At 46.2% G+C, this 14862-nt stretch overlaps 1 long non-coding RNA gene across 1 annotated transcript; it reads left to right on the top strand.

The window, feature by feature from the left end:
• The first annotated feature begins 63 nt into the window (after positions 1–63).
• LOC111930128 (uncharacterized) lies at positions 64–12275 on the top strand. The gene is made up of 5 exons (XR_015285901.1): positions 64–250; positions 1557–2165; positions 3245–3338; positions 9714–9832; positions 10407–12275. It is a non-coding gene; the product is annotated as an uncharacterized LOC111930128 (long non-coding RNA).
• Positions 12276–14862: the final 2587 nt, after the last annotated feature.

Below are 14862 nucleotides of genomic sequence, written 5' to 3'. Positions count from 1 at the left end.
GGGTGAAGGACATGATTCAGCTGTGCAAGCCCTGTTTCTGAAGTGGTGAGCTAATGAAATTTCAGTGGTAGTGATGGACTGAGAGGCAGATGGGATTTTGAATTTGCTCCTGCCAGTGCTCTCCTGTTATCTGCAGTGAATCATGCACAGCTGTGGCTGCTGGAAGATGAGCTCCAGGGTCTGGGCTAAAAAAGGAGAAATGAGAAGTTCTCAGCTCCTGCACTTCAGTAGAAGAAAATTTTTTTATATGGTGAGTGAGATGTGTTGCCTTGTGCTGAGTTATTCAGAGAAGGAAACAGAATACAACTCTTCTTTTTAAAGACTCCTTGTAGGGAGCCAAAGCCTGGCAGCCTGGAAACAGGAGGTCTAAACACTCTTTCAGTCTTCCAAATCACAGAAATATAAGTCTCTTGCAGATGCCTCAGTAGGTGGTTTAACTATCATCTTTAATCCTTCTGTGCCTCAGCTCCCTCCTTTTTAAGATACAGATATATGTTGCAGCCATGGCAGTAGTGTAAATATCTCAGGGACTGTGACATTTTCTGCTATCTTGTTACTGTGGTGGAAAAATATAGAGGCAGGGCATTACTCTTTATTGTTAAATTTCCAGACCTGGAATTTTAAACTAATGTATGTTTTGGAAACAGAGTGAGGGAGGGCTGGAGACAGAGGGAACTTGCTCAGCCTGGGCAGGGAATGGGCAAAAAGACTGCTCCAAATCTTCCCCTCTTGTTATGGGACTGTGCTGATGGATTTTGAGAGGAAAACCTGTGGGACTTCCAGGCAGTCTGTTATTGCAGCTTGGAGCTCGGAAGGTCTGGAGCTGATGAACAGAGGCGTCAGAAAGCTTGTCAAAAAGCACCATGAATCTGCTTAAATAGCCTTCACAAAATAATAAAAGATGCACCCTGACATTTCTGAACATCAGGGATGAGAAGAGGTCACAGAAACTTGGGGTCCTGCAGCAATGCCCTCAGAGGCCAGCAGTATTTTTGGAGCTACACAGCTTTGTGCTATGTCCCTGTAGAAGGAGTGTGATTAATCCACTTAACTTGTGGGTACCAAATGCTTGACCTAAGGAGAGAAAGCATCTAATATGGGGCTTAACACCTCAAGTGGATTTCCCGGCAAGCCTAGGCATGAGATTTTCCTAACAGAGATTAGTAAGATTGCTTGGTCGAAATGGAAATCAGAAGGCCTGGGCATGGTTAAAGGAGGAAACAAGGAAGGGGTGGTGTAACTTCAGGTTTTTCTATGGGCTTCGGGAAGATAAGATTATATTTTGGTAAGTGGAATGCACTTCTTTTAGTGATGGGAAAGAACCGTGCTTTGAAAAGCCATAACATGAGAGGGATGGAAATGGAGGATATGTAGAAATAAGACTCTGAGACCAGGAGAGTACATTTATGAGGTGTAGCCAAGTGAGGAATTATATAACAATGAGAAAGAGAAGAGCTCAGCATCTACAGCAGCTCATTCTTACTTCTTTTTAATATTTTTCTGGCATAACATGGAAGAGTCCCAAAATAAAATTTCCATTTCTTGCTGTGTTTCAGTTTCTATCTGGGACAACACTTGCTCTGCTTCAGATACAGAAACCTCAGAAATCTGCTTTGAAACTGAGGGAGTCATTGAATCCCTGTGCTGGTAATGGCATCTCAACAGGTGACCAGAGGGTGTTTGAACAGCTGCTGGCAGTTCCACAGCCTGGACAGAGAGGCTGACTGAGCCTCATCCTTCAGTGGAACTGCATCAGTAATCTTTAACAAGAATTTGGAGATGTGAAAGTGTTCACAGCACAGTATATGCATACACATGTACACGTTTATCTGAGGAGAATTTCCCGCAGCGTTGGCCTTGTCCTGTTCTACACCACCAGCTCTTTCTCCCCTGATGAAGTGGCAGGGTGAGAGGTCTTCCTGTGGCTGCTGCCTGCTTAGAGGGTAAGATGAAGGTTTTGGAACCCCTCAGCATGATGGATCGTGCAGACATCAGTTGCGTGGCAGACTCAGCAGAGGGAGCCCGGCGTTCAGTCCTGGAGCTGAGGAGGGAGCAGACCTGATGCATCTCGGAAAGGAAGATCGCCTTCCTTTCCCTCGCTCTCCAGCAAGCCGGAGCTCGCTGCCTGAGTGGGAATGCCTCGGCAGGACCGCACGTTTCCCTGTGTGAGTGTTTTGTGCTGCCCGTGCAGTTTTTTGAAGCACTCAGAGCCTGCCCCTGTGATGCTGTGCTCCCAAACTCAGCTCTCCCACAACATCCTGGCGGCAGCTGTCATTCTGCTGGAAAAATCGATGCAGGAGGAGGAGAACTCTATATAGAGTTGGTCTGCATTGTCCAAACTTGTTTGCTATCCAGTGGACTTTTATTACTCTGAAACTCCCCAAACATTCTGCTGCCTGGCACTGGCCCTGCCACCAAAGGACTGGTGTGTTCAGGCTGGGGAGGGAGGTGTTTCTCTTCTGTGGCAGCTCTTCAACACCCTCCCTGTGTTAAATATTAACCTATTGCTGCTGATCTTCCAGGCCATTTTACTCTACCTCCAATTGTCTTGACACAAAAGGAGAATATTTGGAGTGTAATTTGATTTTTCTATGCCTGTCTGCTTCACTGTTAATTTTTTGATTGAAAAATCAAGCTCTCAGCTAAAGTAATATTTTTTAGAAAACATCATACTAGAATATTTTTGGTCAAAACCTAACATGTTTTAACTTTCATCTGCAAGTCTTTCATATTTGTGACATTCATTGTGTGAAAAAGTTTGCTTCTCATGTTAATAGATATTTTCCCCCCAGCAACAATTAGGACTTAATTTTTGAAACTTCCTGTTTTCCAAAGAGTTTTTTGTTTGAGCAGCTGGTGTGCCCAGCCCTGGTTCAACAAAAGCTGTTCATATTCCAGGCCAAGAGGCAGAGATGATGGGCAGCAGTGTTGTTTTTGTGGCTGTGCATTGTTCAGGACAGCAATAGTTAAGAAAAGATGATTCTAAATTAAAACAAGCAAAGAACCAACCTCGGTGACATATGTAATGAAAAACATTTCCTGCTTCTTTATCCCAGAACTTCAAGATTTCAGACATTTTCAGGTGTATCTGTTTTGTTTGTTTACACATCCATGACTCACCTGAGCTGAAGGATTTGCTGTGTCACTGGCAGGCAGGAGGTAAAGCCCCAACCCAAGGCATCAGACATTGCTGTGAGCTCACTTTTTGTTTCCCTCACTTCTTGCCTCTCTTTTCTCTTTGCAGTGAAGGAGAAGCCTGTCCTCTATGGGGTCCCAAATTAAGTTTTGGCACAATCACCCTGCAATTTGAGCTAAAACTGGTTTGCCTGTTCCAATAGGTAAGAGTGAAGAAAACAAGCCCTACTACTAAATGCATTGGTATGCCTATGATTTTAAACATAATTTGGCATGTAATTTGATTCCCTTTAAAACAGGCCAGCTGGTAAAAGTCTAGCTCTAACAGGCACTTGAGAGGAATCTCAGCAAGTTAACATGCTTTTAACACACCCTGCTCCATCATTCATAAAGACCTGTTGGAGAGCAAGTAGTTATGCTCTCTAATGGTGCTGTCTGGTCTACTGGAGCACATGAGGCACTTTCCAATCTCTACCACCATGTTCTCTCCTGAAACAGAGGGTAATAAACCCAATGAAGAGTTTGTGAGCCCCTGTCTCATGTTCAGTTGTGACCTGACAGAACAGGACAGTTTCCACCCTTTAAATAACAGCACCCTTTAAATAACATGCAAGTGTGGCTGCTTTGATGGATAGATCTCCCTGTAGAGGTTTCACTCTCAATCAGAGCAAGTCAGTCATAACCATTGTGGGCAATTGCAGTCCTGGGAGGACAGTAAAGTCTCCAAAATGCTGGTGGGAAAAAAAAATGACCTTGAGCTCCATGCCCCTTCCAGACTAATGCAATTTGATTTTCCCTGCAAGCATACCATGGATAATCTGAGAAATACTGTCCATGGTTAGATCCACCCCTCGGTCTTGTGCCGACTTATAGGTGGCATCTCTACTCTGATCATCTGATCACCTGAGGTGTCATGGGCCCATCGAGCTAGGAACAACTCTCCCTTGTGTTGCCAATCTAAGTCTGTCTTTGACACCTCTATCTTTGCAGCCTGATCCACCTGTTCACTGTTTCGGTTCTCCTCATTAGCCTGACTCTTGGGGACATGGGCATCTGCATGACAGACTTTCACAGGTAGCTTCTCTGCCTGAGTGGCAATGTCTTTCCACTCATCAGCAGCCCAGATTGGTTTTCTCCTATGCTGACAATTGGCCCTTTTCCATTCTTCCAGCCATCTCCATAGAGCATTGGCTACCATAAATCAGTGTAGAGGTAGAGCTCCAACCACTTCTCTCTCGCAGCAATGTCCAGGGCCTGTTGAATGGCTTTGAGTTCAGCAAGTTGACTTGATCCGTCTTCTCCTTCAGTAGCTTCTGTGGCCTGTCGTGTGGGGCTCCATATGGCTGCTTTCCACTTTCACCTCATCCTTATGATGCGACAGGAGTCATCAGTGAAAAGAGCACAATGTGTTTTTTCTGCTGGCAGTTGGTTGTATGGTGGAGCTTCTTCAGCCTGTGTCACTTGTTCCTGCTCCACTTCTGTGGACCTGATTTTCTCTGAGCCTGAGAGAATTGCAGGCTGTCAGCAGCTGATCTGTTCCCAAGGGAAAGTTTCTTGGGAGATCTCGCACTCAAGGATAACATTTGTAAACCATCTTTCTTTCTCAAAACAGTTCTACATAACTGTAGATAGCGTATTTTTCTCTTGTCCCACCAATGGAACAAGAGGTGGCGTTCCCTTGACCAATCATGTTAACCCTGTAGTGTAAGACCCTATAAAAGCTGAAAAGTTGAGAGAATAAAGGCCCCTTTTCCTAGTAACTCATTCTGGTGCGTGCTGTGAACCCACACTTCTACATCATGTCCAACAGTGACGCACTTCATCAGTGAGACCAAAGTTTTCACCTTCCAGCCAGTTTGTAATTATTCTAAAATCCCAGGGTGATTTGGGTTTCCAATACAGGCGCGCTGCGTGATGAGGGCGATCCACTTGCTCCATGTAGCGTCGGTGGCGTGGTGGGTAGCAGGAACCTTTCCTTTGAACATCCACCCCAGCACCGGTAGTTGGGGTGCCAGGAGGAGTTGTGGTTCCATGCCAGTCACTTCTGAGGCAGCTTGAACTCCTTCATAGGCTGCTAAGATTTCCTTCTTTGTGGGAGTGTAGTTGGCTTCGGACCCTCTGTAGTTTCGGCTCCAGAATTCCAATGGTCAGCCTCGAGTCTCTCCAGGCACTTTCTGCCAAAGGCTCCAGGACAAGCCATTGTTCCTGGCTGCAGAGTAGAGCACGTTCTTCACGTCTGGTCCTGTCCTGACTGGGCCAAGGGCTACTTCATGAGCGATCTCCTGCTTTATCTGGCTTGTTGTTGTTCAGGGCCCCAGTGGAAATCATTCTTTTTTCGGGTAGCCATGTAAAGAGGGCTCATGATCAGGCTGTACTCAGGAATGTGCATCCTCTAAAAACCTATGGCACCTAGGAAAGCTTGTGTTTCCTTCTTGCTGGTCGGTGGAGACATTGCTGTGATCTTATTGACGACCTCAGTGGGAATCTGATGCTGTCTGTCTTGCCACTTTACCCCCAGGAACTGGATCTCTTGAGCAGGTCCTTTGACTTTGTTCTTGATGGCAAAGCCGGCTTCTAGCAGAATCTGGATGATCTTTTCTTCTTTCTCAAATACTTCCACTGCTGTGTTCCCCCACACAGTGATGTCATCAATGTACTGTAGATGTTCTGGAGCCTCACCCTTTTCCAGGGCAGCCTGGATCAGTCCATGGCAGATGGTGGGGCTGTGCTTCCACCCCTGGGGCAGTCGGTTCCAGGTATACTGCACTCCCCTCCAGGTGAAGGCAAACTGAGGCCTGCATTCTGCTGCCAGGGGAATGAAGAAAAATGCATTGGCAATGTCCATAGTGGCGTACCACTTCGTTGCCTTGGACTGGAGCTCCAGCATGTCTGGCATGGCTGTGCTCAGTGGTGGAGTCACTTCATTCAAGCCACGATAGTCCAGAGTCAATCTCCATTCTCCTTCAGACCTGGGCATAGGCCAAATGGGGCTGTTGAAGGGTGAGTGAGTTTTGCTGACCACCCCTTGGCTCTCCAGTTCTCGGATCATCTTGTGGATGGGGATCACAGCATCTCGTTTTGTCCTATACTGCCGGCGGTGCACCGTCGAGGTGGCAATTGGTACTCGCTGTTCTTCCACCTTCAGGAGTCCTACTGCAGATGGGTTCTCTGATAGTCCAGGCAAGGTATTCAATTGCTTAATGTCCTCTGCCTCCACAGCAGCTATTCCAAAAACCCACCTGAGTCCCTTTGCGTCTTTGTAATAGCCATTCTGAAGGAAGTCTGTGCCCAGAATACACGGGGCCTCTGGGCCAGTCACAATGGGATGTTTCTGCCACTCCTTCCTAGTCAGGCTCACCTTGGCTTCCAACAGAGTCAACTGCTGCGATCCCCCTGTCACCCCAGCAATGGAAACAGGTTCTGCCTCCACATGTCCTGATGGCATTAGGGTACACTGTGCACCAGTATCAACTAAAGCTTCGTATTTTTGTGGCTCTGATGTGCCAGGCCATTGGATCCACACCGTCCAAAAGACCTGGTTTTCTTGTGCCTCTTCCTGGCTAGAGGCAGGGCTCCTCTAGCACTGGTCATCCTCTTCTCCCTGGGCATACATGCTAGAGGTTCCTTCAAGGGGATCCAACAGATCATCCTCTTTTCTGTAATATCTGTCAGTTTGGTCACAGGAGGTTGAGGCTACCTTCACTTTAGTGGAACCTTTCTGGTTAGTGTTTCCCTCCCTGAGTTGACGCACTCGTGCTGCCAGGGCAGAAGTGGGTTTCCCATCCCACTTTCCCATGTCTTCCCCATGGTCACACAGAAAGAACCACAGCTCAGCTCATGGGGTGTACCCTCTCTTTCTAGCTGGGGGACATTGGGCTTGGACTTTGGGGCTTGTGACTCGCACTGGTCATCCCATATGGATGGGAGCTGTTCTTGTTCATCTCCGCCATCGTTTCACTCATCTCTTCTTGGAAACTCTTAATCACAGCAGAGACCTGAGCCTGCATCAGGCCATGGATCATACTTGTAATTTCTAAACTTGTTGGCGACAGAACTCACTGTCTCTGGCTTGTTATCAGCCTTAATTGTTGCAATGAAGGTGGTGTATTCACCTGGCCCTAGATTTGCCAGATTCCACAACATCTGCCCAGTGCACCTGACTTTGTCAGGGTCATTATCATGCTGTTCACCCCTCCCAAGAAGGACCTCTAATATCGCCACTTCTCTCAGCTGTTGGATCCCTTCCTCAAGGGTTTTCCAGCCCCTTCTATGATGGTTCTCCTCTATTCTCTCTCTGTGGACAAACCTCTCTCTTACACTCATCAAAAGCCGCTCCCAGAGGGAAAGGGGCCCTGGCTCCCTGATGAGTACGTGATTCACACCTGAGTCCTGGGTCAAGGGTCCCACATTCCTTGCCTCACCACCATCCAGCTGCACACCTGTACCCATAAGGTCCCAGACCCGAAGTAACCAATAAGCCTCACGCCCCAGCCTCACAATGTCTTTTTGCAGATTATGGAGACTCTCATATGTCAGGGACTTGGTGATTATCTCAACCTCTGGCTTCCCTGTGAGTTGTGAGGGTCCTCCTTTCTTATCCTTATCAACAGGGTGCTGTGATTTCATCTTAGACTTCCTTGTTTCCACAGGGGCAACAGCTGCTGGCTGTGACTGCCCTTGTGGTTCAGCTGGAACCTGGACAGTTGTAACATCTGTGGGTTCCACTGCTGCACCATCAGACTCTTCCTCTTCGAGGCAGGGGGAGGGTTTCCCAACAGCTGAGGAAATGCACTCCTTTAGTATCTCACACATCTCCCTCACCAGAACACCCACCCACTGTTTGTGGTTCATTTCTGAGGTGGGCTGTGGGGCAGGGGCAGGCTCTGGGGAAGCATCCCTAGTCTCTGGGGCTGTGTCAGGTTCTGGGGCAGCATCCCTAGTCTCTGAGGTAGGTGTCAGGGTGATTATCCTGAAAGCTAAATAGAATAGGCCTATCAGCAAGACCAGCTATTGTGTGATATCATTAGCATCTAGAGATTTGAACCCTTTGAAAATTGGTGGGATAGACCCAAAGAGCTGGGTAAAGGGTTGGGGGAAATTTTCCTCTGGTGTCATTTCCTCATTCTGGGTACCGTTTTTAAAGTAACCCAAAACCCATCCAGTTATTGTGTGATTGCTTTGAATCCATGTGTCCACCTTCCAGAGGAAGTTAAAAATCCATGAATTCTTCACCTTATTAACCCATAAAACAAACTGGATAACAGCCACAGTGGCCTTAATTATAGGACTCATGTTTAGGTAAGGTGCAACAAATGGGAGAAGTATAGCCATGACCATGTGCTGGCTGAACCTGGGTAACCTAGACCACATGAGGTTGTCGTTCTGATTGGGAACGGCGATAAAGAACGACATAGACTCTCTAGGAGTCACTACAGGAGAATCTCTCTCTAGTTTATTGCTCTAGGCTTGTCTTATAGACAGATACGTGGAAAGTACAGAAAGGAAACTCTTATTGGTTAGTAAAGTGCTACATCACCATCATTGGTCAGGGGGGCACAACACCCCCCTGACTCTCTCCTGCAAGGAAAACAAGAGGACAGACAAACAGCACCTGGCAGTTGTTTTCTGTCTCTGAGGATTGTTTTGAAATCGTCCTATGAATTTCCCAGGCTAGCCTTCTCAGGCAGGACTGAGAGGTCATGGGCCTGCAGCTTGCTCCAAAGCTAGCATCCATATGAGGTCACCTAATGGGGTTTCAATATCCAGCACACAAAAAAATTAGGTTATTTAAGAACTGTTATTCCTTTTTCACCCTTTTTCTCTCAGTGCCCTTGGGCCCCATCACTGGGCGCCAAAATCTGTCTTGGTTTGGAAGAGAGGTGTCTGCTAAGGAGGGCAGGAACCCTTCTCAGAATGAAAACGCAGACCCCCTCCCTCCAAATTACTATAATTCTGAAATCAAGGGGCTCTCAGGCAGAGATCTGGGGATAGGAATAACAGTTCTTTACTAGTATGTATAACAAGGCACACAAACAACAATAACTACAGTGTTAACAACAAAACAGAATCAGGGACCCTGTGACAGCTTTCTCGGCTGAGACGGGAAGGGATGGAGGAGAGGCTTTGTTTTCACAAACCCCTCGGGCAGCCAGTCCTGGTGCTCCTGCAGGGCTCTGAGGAACACTCAGCTGGAACAGCAGGGATGAGCAGAGATCCTGAGCCGGTAGTTGAGGTGTATCTGCAGCAGTGGCTGGCACTGCCACACATCCCGGCAGGACGGGGTGCAAGTCCACCAAGGAAGAAGAAGCAGCAGCTCCATCTGGGTGATGGCAAATTCCCTTCTCCAAGCTGCAACAGCTTCAAGAGAGTGTCTCACTCTCCAGCCCAAGAAACCAGCCAGCCCCCAGCTGCCCCTACCCTCACTTTTTCGTGCTCCCCTTCCCCCCTGAGCCCAGCCAAACTCCTTTTGATTCTCAAGCACACAACAAGTACCAGCCATCAGGTTTTCCCCAGAACTAATGTACAAAAAATTCCATAACTGAGAAGGAACAAAAAGAATGACACCCACCCCCCAACAGGTGAAGAGCACAGCACTGCTGGAAACCTCCGAGGTGAAGGAGACCAAACTACTCTCTGGGTCCTGGAAAACGTGAAGATGTGACCAACAATTTCAGGAGGAAAATGGGAACATTTCAAGGTGAATAGCAGAGCATACTACCAGCCCAAATTTCTTTCTTTAGCCAGGCTGAGTACCTAGGGTGAAGACTGTGGGCTTGAACCAGGGAGACCAACCTCCTGAGCTGCCTGCTGCCAGAGCATCCCTGCTGGCCACTCCAAGGCTGGCAGGGCTTGTTTCCAGCTCTCTGCTTCACAGGAGGGTGGCTGCTGCTCTGGATTGAGGGGTGCTCACGGGGTGCAGCCCAGTGGCTGAGGCCCCAGTACGGTGTGGGAGGTTTTTGTGGCACAAGCAAGGGAAGGAGGAACAGCTGTGGGGTGGGTGCCACCTCTGTGGAGGCTGAGACACACTGAGGGTGTTTGGCCCAGAGCCTGGTGGCTGCATGAATTGTAGTCACTGGGAGGTCATTTATCATATCCTGTGCAACTAGTCCCCTTAAGCAGCAATTACTGCTCTTTAACAGCTTCCAAGCAATGCTCCCTGCAGGCTGTGCTTGCTGTCAGAACCTAAAAAACAGAGGGTGAAAAATTCCAAATCTAACCAAATAAAAACACAGCTTCATGGGGATTTTGTGCTTTTCTTTTAAATTCAACAGGTGTTCCTGGACATCCTGCAAAACCACAGGGAAAATATCTGCATGCCACTCAAATGAAGCAACTCAAAACCAAACTCTGTGAAGATAATCCCATCTTTTGATTTTATTTGGTAGAAATGAATGGGGAAAAAAAAGAAAAAAGCTTCAACTCTGGGTTTTCATGATGATAGAGTGGGAACTTTCACCACCGTCCCAGTTTTGGACTGCATTTGATGCAGGCTCATGGAGACAGGGGACTGTTATTAGAGCTGTGTGAATAATCTACAGCAAGTAACTGAATGGAAGTGTTTGGCCTTTTATCTGTTTGCAAACTATCTGTGAGCTTTCCTGGATGTTCTTGAATGTGTTTGTTATTTGAGATAATACTGCCCATAATTTCTGTGAATAATCATTTATTTGTGGACTGCCTACAAGTATTTAGATAGTCAAAATGTCATTTTTGTTCCATGGTTACATGAGTGCAACCCTGAGACTTCCACCAAGAGTACTCACAGTCAGGAGTGGTAAATTCACTTTCTGTAAAACCTTGTTGAAATCTTCTCAGAAACTGTCTGTCTTGTCTTGTCTGCTGCAGGGAAAAAAAGGGAGGAAAATGCAGTAAAATATCAGGGGAGGTTGGTAGGGTGTTAAAAAACATTTCCAGGAGACTGTCCTGTGTCTCTGCAGCCATGGAGGTCTGTGGGGATGCAGAGATCCACTGCAGCACATGGAAGAGCCCACACTGGAGTAGGGTGATGTCCAAAGGAGGCTGTGACCCCCTGGGAAATCTGTGCTGGGACCTGCACAATGGAGACAGGAGTCCACACTGGAGCAGGTTTGCTGGCAGGACTTGTGACCCTGTGAGGGACCCAGATTGGAGCAGCCTGTTCCTGAGGGACTGACCCTGTGGAAGAGTGATCCTCATGGCAGGAGTTTGTGTAGGGCTGTTGCCTGTGAGATGGACCCACTGGAAGAGCTCATGGATTACTGTTTCCCGTGGGAGGGACCCCATGGTGAAGCAGAGGAAGGACTCCTCTCCCTGAGCAGCAGCAGAAACACCCTGTGATGAATTGACTGGAACCCTATTCCCTGTCTCCCTGCAGCATTCAGGGAGGAGGTAGAGCTGGGCAGGAGGAAGTGGTAGGGAGAAGGTATTTTTAAGGTTTTATTTTACTTCTCTACTGTCCTGCTCTGACCTTGTCAGGAGTAAAGTCAGTTAATATCTCCAAGTCTATTTTGCCCATGATATTATTTGGTGAGTGACCTCTCCCTGCCCTTACCTCAACCCATGAACCCTCAGTTATATTTCCTCTCCCCTGTTTGCCATGTGTTCACGAGGCCAAGGCAGAGACACAGCAAATATTCCACCCACGTGCTCTGTAAGCCAGCAGAGGTGGACAGCAAAGGGGTTTTATAACCATCTTGTCCTCCAAAAGACTGGTGCAAACCCCATGTCTGGAGTCCTCTGAGCCCTGCCACGTTTTGACTGCTTGTCCAGGAGCATCCTAGACAGGTCTTTGACAGTCACCAAACTCTGATAGCAGCTTGGAGAGGAGTTTCTTTGGCAGCAGTGCAGGCAGGACCAATAAAACTTTGCAGGAACACCTCTTGTGTTTGTCTACATGCACAGTTTATCCATTACCCTACCTGCTCGGATGGTTTTGTGATAAGGACACCTTGAGGGATAAATGGAACAGGGGTATTAAGGAAAAAGTACTCAATGATATAGAGCAAACTGCACCACAAATTAAGATGTATTTTCAGGGGAAAAAAACATTTTGAAAACTAAATAAGGCATGAATTCATTTTGGGTGTCTGTAAAACTTGCTTCTTCATTTCATTCAACTGATGTTTATCCATTGCATATTGTTTATCCATTACATTCTGAAAGCAATATTCTACAGAAAATGATTTCTTCTGTGTGAGGAAAAAGACACAACTTTGGGGGTTCAAATAAACTAGGGTGTTTATTAAGGGAAAAAAACAAAGGGGAGGAAGGGATAATGGGTGAGGGAGAAAAAACGAAAAGAAATTTAAAAAAGTCCCGGGTCGGAGGATTGAGGAATCCTCTGGCCGAACCGGCATTTTGGTCCCAAAGCAAGAACTCAGTGGCACTGCAGTGAATGCAGCTAATCTGCACTCAAATTTATATAAAAATGTCTCTAAAAGAGATGTAGACCAAAGTCTGCAGTGTCGGGTCCTCAGCTGCTAATCCACAGTTAAAGGGCAGTTCTTCAAACTTCACAGCTCCTTTTATAATCTCTGTCCCCTCAGCTTGTTGCTGGCAGTCCCACCCCTATAGTTATTGTTGATTGGTGCTGGGAACATCTTCTCCTCCAACAGTTTGCTGTCCTTGGGGTAACTGAGGTTTTGGAGGGAAAGTTCCTCATTAGTATGCACCATTGCTGTGGTGTCAAGTTACAAGTCTTCTGGGGCAGGTTAAAAATTCTTTGTAAGATGCTGCTGGTGAGGGGATTTGCTTTGAAAACCTTGAAAGTAACAAACTTAAAAGGGATTATTAAACTTACAAACAATGCATCAATAGCAACAAACAAATGAGTAAGGGACTACAAAAATAGAGATAATGCTTATGACAATCAAACATTCAATTGGAACACACAAAAAACGCAACCAGTACAATTCTACAATGAACAACTTCTAAACAACAACAAACAATTCCACATGCAAAAGCCAATCTAAGGTTTTATAGATGACATTCTGCAAATATTTCCCAACTCCTGAACCCTCTGTTTTCAAACAGCTTTTCTCTGAACTATTGTATGTGGGTAAGCATTTCTAAAATGTTAGATCTCTTTTGGCTCCCCAAGGAGCACTGTGGGCTCCGCTTTTCTGTTACCTTGTTATAGGCTGCTAAGAAAGCTGATGGACAGCACATCAGTGACAGTAAAATATAAAGTAGTGTGGGAAAAGGTGTGGGCTCAGGTTTGGGACTTGAAACAGGCTGACCTCATGCAACTCTACTCTGTTTCCTTTCCCAGGCTTTGTCTTTACCATTTAAAACCATGAACATGTGAGGTTTTCTACAATGGATGAAGAAAAGAAAATTAAACTCTTCGTAATGGAAGGGGGAGAAAAAAATAACACTGTTCTTTCTTTCACCCTTCCTGCTCTCTTTCTGTGTCATTTTGCTAGGTGCTTTCACCCTCTTCTGTTCTACCCCTCATTGTGACTTGTGTATCGTCCCTCTTCTTTGTGTTATTCTTTCTTCCCCTGGCAGATTCTAGTGGAGGGGAGTCATTTGAGGGAGTAAATCTCTGCCCATCCAGCCTGTGACAAGTACAGACTGAAATGAGAGTTGCACTGAAGATGAATCCTTTTTTTTTGTGGAAAATGAAAACAACAAAAACTTTTTCTCATATTATTGACATTTTTTAGTGGATATCATCATTGAAGAGTGAACTAAAGCCAGAATTGAGTCTTTGGCTATTGAAATGTTTAGATGAAAATTTGCCAATCTCCAAATTTATTTTTCCAATTCTCCAGTTAAAGAAACCCCCCCCCAAAATTGTTTAAAGAATCTTGCCCATACAACTCCCTCCTACCCCTGCTATTTTTTTCCATTTTGGTCAAAGAACCCATTTTCCACTTGCACTAATTCAATACACTTGTTTTCTTTCAGAAGCCACATTGCAGTAATACTGAGAAAGGAGTCCAGAACCAGCTGATTTAATGCTTTGCTCATGGCTGTTTGTACCCTTTTTATTTTGCTTTACCTGTGTTTGAGCTGCATTTGGTGGGGAATGTTTTATATGCTCAAGTACAGACAACACTCTATAATCCTGCATTAATGCTGAGCTGTATCACCTGAACTGTGGCTGCAGGTGTGCATTATGTGGTCCCCCCATTTCTCAATCAGCTGGTAGCTGATGGTAGATGTTCATGCATGCATGAGCTGTAGTTTTTCTTCCTGTGGAGGAGAAAAATGATTAAAAAATTGTTCTCAATGAGTTAGGCTGAAATACAGTCTGTCATTTTGGGCTCTACATGCTGAGCATGTGTGTGGAGGGTAATGGAGGGTTGAGATTGATTTGGACCTGATGAAAAATAGTGTGAAACGTTGGTAGTGAAGTCATGGAGCTCCAAGCCAACAATTAAGCTGTGTGAAAGCTTCACCCTTTCCTCTTCTGCAGAGGAAGTTAATTAATGTAATTTACTTTTAAAATCTCAGGTTCTGTTTTTTAAGTGATAAAAGGCCTTGGGGTCATGTTTAAAAATGGGTGCTGTGAAAGGATGTGGTGGTGGGATCCAAAGCTGTTGTAAAGGACTGCAGAGGATCCTTGGACACAGCATTTCCATGGAGGATGAGGGAGATTTATTTAAAACCAGCACTGACTTGCACCTTAGACATGCTGCTGGTGTGCAGCCTGTCTGTCCTTGCCTTGCTTCAGCACATCCCCAGCTCACAGCACCCAGCCTGGTGTTCCACGCTCTGGGCTCTGCCTCAGCATTAAAACAG

This window comes from Cyanistes caeruleus, chromosome 4 (genome assembly GCF_971803275.1).
Source record: "Cyanistes caeruleus chromosome 4, bCyaCae1.hap1.1, whole genome shotgun sequence".
NCBI lineage: Eukaryota > Metazoa > Chordata > Aves > Passeriformes > Paridae > Cyanistes > Cyanistes caeruleus.
The sequence above is the reverse complement of the archived record's forward strand: the minus strand, read 5'-3'. Positions and strand labels throughout refer to the sequence as shown.